An 8,188-nucleotide genomic window follows, 5' to 3' on the forward strand; every position below is an offset into this window, starting at 1 on the left:
TCACAGCTTGGTATGATTCCTGCTCTGACCAAGACCCCAAGAAACTACAAAGGGTTGTGAACGTAGCCCAGTCCATCACTCAAACCAGCCTCCCATTCATTTACTACACTTCCCACTGTCTTGGAAAAGCAGCCAGCATAATCAAGGACCCCACACACCCCGATATTCTCTCTTCCACCTTCTTCCATCAGGAAAAAAATACAAAAGTCTGAGGTCACGTACCAACCGACTCAAGGACAGCTTCTTCCCTGCTGCCATCAGAGTTTTGAATGGATTTACCCCGCAGTAAGTTGATCTTTCTCCACACCCGAGCTATGATTGAAACACTACGTTCTGCATTCCCTCCTTTCCTTCTCTCTGAATGGTATGCTTTGTCTGTATAGTGTGCAAGAAACAATACTTTTCACTGCATACCAATGAATGTGACAATAATAAATCAAAAAAAGTCAAAAACCTCCGAACATGATCAGTGTCAAATCATTTTTTGTCTGTCATATGAGGAGTGACTGAGCCGGTTAGGATTATATTCATTGGAGTTTCGAAGAGTGAGAGAGGATCTCGTAGAAACTTATAAAATTCTAACAGGATTAGAAAGAATGTTCCCAATGGTGTGGGAGTCCAGAACTAGGGAGTCATAGTTTGAGGATCAGGGAGGTGAAGAGAAATTTCTTCACCCAGGGAGTGGTGAATGTGTGGAATTCACAACCACAGAAAGCAGTTGAGGCCAAAACGTTGTGTGATTTCAAGAAGAAATTAGATGTATCGCTTGGGGCTGAAGGGATCAAGGGATATGGAGGGAAGGGGGAATCAGGATATTGAATTTGATGACCAGCCATGGTCAAATTGAATGGCAGAGCAGGATCGAAGGGTCGAATGGCCTACTCCTGCTTCTAGTTTCGATGTTGATAAGTTTCTATAACTCTCCAGTGAGGCAGCCAGTTTTACAAGATTCTTGCAGAGATATAAATACACCTCGTTCCCCTGTGGTTAATATTGTCAGACAGGTTCGGTAACTGATGGTGCCAACATTCAGTCCAAACAAGGGAACTAAAATACAAATGTGAAGGGGAAACCTGAGTGTTGATGGTCGATGTTTCACTTTGAGAAGGAGTATGAGAATGGATCCCCAGGTCCCCTTTCATACAGTCAACCTGTCACATTTTCCATTATTAAACACAAGAGAACCAAAGTGACACTTGTAATATCGAGAAACCCATGTCTGAACCCCATCCAACTCCCCCTTTCACACACACTGAACCCCATCCAACTCCCCCTTTCACACACACTGAACCCCATCCAATTCCCCCTTTCTCACACACTGAACCCCATCCAACACCCCCTTTCACACACACTGAACCCCATCCAATTCCCCCTTTCACACACACTGAACCCCACCCAACTCCCCCTTTCACACACACTGAACCCCATCCAACTCCCCCTTTCTCACACACTGAACCCCATCCAACTCCCCCTTTCACACACACTGAACCCCATCCAATTCCCCCTTTCACACACACTGAACCCCACCCAACTCCCCCTTTCTCACACACTGAACCCCATCCAACTCCCCCTTTCACACACACTGAACCCCATCCAACTCCCCCTTTCACACACACTGAACCCCATCCAATTCCCCCTTTCTCACACACTGAACCCCATCCAACTCCCCCTTTCACACACACTGAACCCCATCCAATTCCCCCTTTCACACACACTGAACCCCATCCAATTCCCCCTTTCTCACACACTGAACCCCATCCAACTCCCCCTTTCACACACACTGAACCCCATCCAATTCCCCCTTTCACACACACTGAACCCCATCCAACTCCCCCTTTCTCACACACTGAACCCCATCCAACTCCCCCTTTCACACACACTGAACCCCATCCAACTCCCCCTTTCACACACACTGAACCCCATCCAACTCCCCCTTTCACACACACTGAATCCCACCCAACTCCCCCTTTCTCACACACTGAACCCCATCCAACTCCCCCTTTCACACACACTGAACCCCATCCAACTCCCCCTTTCTCACACACTGAATCCCACCCAACTCTCCCTTTCACACACACTGAACCCCATCCAACTCCCCCTTTCTCACACACTGACCCCCATCCAACTCCCCCTTTCTCACACACTGAACCCCACCCAACTCCCCCTTTCACACACACTGAACCCCATCCAACTCCCCCTTTCACACACACTGAACCCCATCCAACCCCCCCTTTCACACACACTGAACCCCATCCAACTCCCCCTTTCACACACACTGAACCCCACCCAACTCCCCCTTTCACACACACTGAACCCCATCCAACTCCCCCTTTCAAACACACTGAACCCCATCCAACTCCCCCTTTCACACACACTGAACCTCACCCAACTCCCCCTTTCTCACACACTGAACCCCATCCAACTCCCCCTTTCACACACACTGAATCCCACCCAACTCCCCCTTTCTCACACACTGAACCCCATCCAACTCCCCCTTTCACACACACTGAACCCCATCCAACTCCCCCTTTCTCACAGACTGAACCCCATCCAACTCCCCCTTTCACACACACTGAACCCCATCCAACTCCCCCTTTCTCACACACTGAACCCCACCCAACTCCCCCTTTCACACACACTGAACCCCATCCAACTCCCCCTTTCACACACACTGACCCCCATCCAACTCCCCCTTTCACACACTGAACCCCATCCAACTCCCCCTTTCACACACACTGAACCCCATCCAACTCCCCCATCTAAGCACGGCACGGTGGCACAGTGGTCAGCACTGCTGCCTCACAGCGCTAGGGTCCCGGTTTCGATTCCTGGCTTGGGTTACTGTCTGTGTGAGTTTGCACATTCCTCTCATGTCTGCATGCATTTCCTCCGGGTGCTCTGGTTTCCTCCCACAGTCCAAAGACATGAGGTGTCGAATGATTGGCCACGCTAAATTGCCCCGTAGTGTCAGGGAGATTAGCAGGGTAAGTATGTGGGGTTATAAGGATCGGGCCTGGATGGAATTGTGGTCAGTGCAGACTCGATGGGCCGTATGGCCTCCTTCTGCACTGTATAATTCCATTCTTCCTTGTTGTGTCTGTTTATACAGATTACTGTTCTGTTTGCTTTCCCCACCCTTTTCCTGTAAGTGCTAAGAATTTTGGCATGAAAACTTTTGAAAAAACACCTCCCACCCAGATTGAAAACAGAAAGAATTACTGTGGACCATTTCCAAGAGCGTTATTTTCCCTGGGTTTTTCTGAGGATGTGATTGTAATCGCACAAATATTCTCAATAATCATTCCTTCCTTGAGCAAATTACTTTAGTAACATATATGGTGATGGTGTAAATGAGCAGGATATGAATCTATATCCATTTTGGTTGTGTACTGCTGTGGATACACTCATCTTTAAACAGTAAACAGACAGGCAGATTCAGATCGGCAGATTGCCAATGTGACTCATTTGCTGCACATTGACATCTGGCAAGAAAGATTCAATAACGAGAACATATGTTGCAGAAATTAATATGATGTGAGAAGCCATATCAAGTCCGACATCAAATAATTTAGTTCCGTGTTGCTGCACCCTTTTTTCTCTGTGTTGTGTTGGCCACCGATTGGGATTCCTGCCTCGGAATCGCAGCGTTCCAGATCCAAAATGCACTCCAGAGCTTGAAGACGAAGATCCAGGCTGACACATTGGTGCAGTGCTGAGGGAGAGCTGCACTGTCAGAGGTGCCATGTTTTGGACGAGCTTCTTGATGAGGCCCTATTTTCCTGTTTGGGTGGAAGTAAGAGATCCCGTGGCACAATTTTCAAAGAAGATAGGGAATTATCCCTGTATCCTGGCCAATATTCCGTCCCTCCACCAACATTAGAAGTAACGGTTGTTATCGAATTTGTTTTTTTGTGGGAGTTTGCTGTGTGCAGATTGAGTGCTGTCTGTCCATATAGGACATACATACATAGATCATCGACTTCAGGAAGCATCGTGGAGAACATGCCCATCAACGGGGATGAAGTAGAAATGGTCAAAAACTTCAAGTTTTAAGGTGTCCAGATCACCAATAACCTGTCCTGGTTCCCCCGCCATGCCGAAATTATAGTGAAGAAAGCTCGCCAACAGGTCTATCTTCTCAGAAGACAAAGGAAATTTGGCATGTCAGCTACAAATCTCACCAACCTTTATAGATGCACCATAGAAAGCATTCTTTCTGGTTGTATCACAGCTTGGTATGGCTCCTGCTCTGCCCAAGACCACAAGAAGCTACAAAAGGTTGTGAATGTAGCCCAATCCATCACGCAAACCAGCCTCCCATCCATTGGCTCTGTCTACACCTCCCGCTGCCTCGGCAAAGCAGCCAACATAATTAAGGACCCCACGCACCCCGGACATTCTCTCTTCCACCTTCTTCCAAAGATACAAAAATCCGAGCTCATCATTATAGAATCCCTACAGTACAGAAGGCCATTTGGCCCATCGAGTCTGTACTGATCACAATCCCACCAGGCCCTATTCCCGTAACCCCACACATTTAACCTGCTAATTCCCCTGACACTAGGGTCAATTTAGCACGGCCAATGCACCTAACCCGCACATCTTTGGACTGTGTGAGGAAACCGGAGCACCCGGAGGAAACCCATGCAGACACGGGGAGAATGTGCAAACTCTGCACAGACAGTGACCCGAGGCTGGAACTGAACCTGGGACCCAGGCACTGTGAGGCAGCAGTGCAAACCATTCTGCCACCGTGCCACCCTAGGCATCATTATTTAATAAAAGATATAAAAGCATAGGAGAACTGCTGCCTCACAGCGCCAGGGACCCGTGTTCGATTGCCGGCTTGGGTCTCTGTCTGTGCAGAGTCTGCTCACTCTCCCCGTGTCTGCGTGGGTTTCCTCCGGGTGCTCTGGTTTCCTCCCACAGTCTGAAAGACGTGCTGGTTAGGGTGCATTGGCCATGTTAAATGCTCCCTCAGTGTATCCGAACAGGCGCCGGAGTGTGGCGACTGGGGGATTTTCACAGTAACTTCATTGCAGTGTTAATGTAAGTCTATTTGTGACACTAATAAATACACTTAAAAAGATGTGTGGCTTGGTTGTGCTAAATTGTCCCTCGGTGTCCAAAAGATGTTTTGGTGGATTAGCCCTGGTAAGTGTGCGGGGTTACGGGGATAGCACAGAGGGTTGGGCCTTGGGCCGAATGGTGGATGCAGACTGGACAGGCTGAATGGCCTCCTTCTGCACTGTAGGGATTCTATCTCTCTCCTCAGATGCTCCCAGACCAGCTGCGTTCATCCAGAATTTCCTGTTTTCATTTGAATTTGAAGCTGGATAATTGGCTAGTTTTTTTCATTTCCACACCCATTTGGGGCGGAGGTGATTGAGACATGCTCAGTATAAGTGTTGCTTCTGGTGTGTGTCACTGTATTTTTGTCTGTGTGCACTCTGCGGGGATAGATTAGCAACTACTCGCTTCTGGGATTCACTCCTGCAGCTGGGGTGAGTTTGTACCTTAACTTTAACACTGATCTGTGAACTAGCAGAGGTTCTGTCTCAGCTTTTAACTCAGACTGTCAGAGCAGTGGGATTTAATGATATTTGTATCAGCTAGTGAGGGATTAGCATTTCAGTGAAACCAGAAAGTGGCCCAACTGGACAAACCACTGTTTAAAATGACTGTTTCTAATGAATGAATGTACGTTATTACTGTGTTATGTACAGGGTGGTCTGGAGAATCGAGAGACCTGTCGCTGGACGTAAGATCTCACAGACAAAAAGGTAAAATAAATGAATAATTTAGACATTCTCTGGGTGAATCAGGATGGCAATAAATGTGGGGAAACAGTGGTAGGAGGTGGAGGGCTCGATAGATCAAATAACAAGATAATTTGTGTTACAAAAAGCCAGATTGGTCATCATTGAATCCCTACAGTGCAGAAGGAGGCCATTCAGCCCATCCAGTCTGCATGGGCCTGATAAAGAAATGTGTCCCTCTGAGGCCCTGTGCAGAAAGATTTCTTCCTTTCATTTCCCCCTGCATCCCTTGCCCCAAATCTTAAATCTCGGACGCCGCCCCCAGTCCTCGTGTCATTCGCTATTGGGGACATTTCCCTCTTTGCCGACCTGAATGAAACCTGTCAAAATCTTGTACACTTCAATCAAATCTCCCCCTCCACCCTCTTTGCTCCAGGGAGAATGAACCCAGTCTCTCCCAACCAACTTGGATCACAACATCATTAAACAGTGAGTAGGATTAGGCCATTCAGCCCATCGAGGCTGCCCATGTCTACTCTTCAGTAGAAACATGGCTGATCCAATTGTAGTTTTAACTCCAAAGTCCTATCCGCCCCCCCCACCCCCACAACCCTCAACTCCCTTGTCGATCAATAATCTAACTACCTCAGCTGTGAATATTGAACATTCAACAATCCAGCCCTCACTGCTTAACGCAGAAGGGAATTCCAAAGATTCAAAACCCCCTGAGAGAAGAAATTCCTCCTCATCTCTAAGTTAAAAGGGAGAGCCCTTAATTTTAAACCGTGTCCCCTATTCCTGGCTTCCCCCAGGAGGGAAAACATCCTATCACCCCGTCAAGCCCCCTCAGCATCCTGTATGTCTCAATAAGGTCACCTCTCAATTCTTCTAAACTCCAATGAGTACAGACCCAATTAACTCAAGCTCTCCTCATAAGACAAACCCCTTCATCTCAGGAATCAGCCTTCTCTGAACTGCTTCCAATACAACTATGTCCTTCCTAAAGTGAAGAGACCAAACTGTCAACAGTACTTTAGATGTTGTCCCACTGATGCCCTGTATAATTATAGCAGTCTTCCCTACTTCTGTAGGGAAGCTAACATTCCATTTTCCTTCCTTATTACTTACTGTACCTACATGTTAACGTTTTGTGATTTATACGCAAGGACACCCAGATCCCTCTGCACTGCAATTTTCTGAAGTCTCACTCCATTTAAATAACATTCGTCTTTTCTTTCCTTCCTGCCAAAGTGGACAACCTCAGATTTTCCCACATTACACTCCTACATTTTTCTTACCCACTCACGTAACCTGGCTACATCCCTTGTGACTAAAATTCCTGGCCGGAATTCTCCAGCCATTCATGCCGGCGGGATTCTCCAGTCCTGCTAGTGGCATTCCCCCGCCCGTGGGATTCCCGCTGGCTTAGGGGTGACGTCAATGGGATTTCGCATTGACAGCGGCGGGACTGGAGAATCCCACCACTAGCAAACAACGCGCCACCTCCCACTGGCGGGAAACACGCGGCTGGTAGACCGGAGAATGTCGCCCCCTATCTCTGGAGTCCTGGTAAATCTCCCCTGCACCCGCTGAGTGACCTTCCTATAGTGTAGTGAGCAGAATTGGATGCAATAGCCTCGTTCTGGCTGAAACAGAATTTTATAAATGTTGCAGCATAACTTTGCTGCTTTTGTAAAAGAAAACCGCTATTTCTGAAGCCGAAGCCCGATGCCTCATAAGCTTTGTTAACCTTCTCAAAATGTCCTCCCAACTTCAGAACTGCAGGCCCTTCTGTCCCCGCACACTCTTTATGACTGCATCACTGGCCTGAATGTTGCAACTTCCCCTCCCGCCTCAAGATGGAGGCAGTGAGCCACTGAAATTTCCATTCACAGCAGACTGGAAGATCCCACTCGCCTAAGTCTATGTTGCTCCTCCCTTTTCCTTCATACTTCTCTGACTACTCAGTTCTGCTAGCTTATCCATATCCTGCAACGGTTAATTGGTATCATGCACATTGCTTGCCATACTTTCTGGTCTGGATATATATATCAAAAAGTAAGCATTGGTCGCAGCCCAATCCCTTGGGAAAACTCATTGCCAACCATTGTCCAAACTGAAAAGGCAAATATTTAGCATGATTCCCTGCTTTCTGTCAATAAGCCAATTTTTAAAATCCAGACTGAGCTAGAGGAACGCAGATTTCATTTATTTATTCGTCTCACGAGTCGGCTTACATTAACACTGCGATGAAGTTACTGTGAAAATCTCCTAGTGGCCACACTCCGGCGCCTGTTCGGGTACACTGAGGGGGAATTTAGCATGGCCAATGTACCCTAACCACCACGTCTTTTGGACTGTGGGAGGAAACCAGAGGAAAACCTTTGCAGACACGCGGGAGAATGTGTAGACTCCACGCAGGCAGTGAC

This window comes from Mustelus asterias, chromosome 8 (genome assembly GCF_964213995.1).
Source record: "Mustelus asterias chromosome 8, sMusAst1.hap1.1, whole genome shotgun sequence".
NCBI classification, from domain to species: Eukaryota; Metazoa; Chordata; class Chondrichthyes; order Carcharhiniformes; family Triakidae; genus Mustelus; species Mustelus asterias.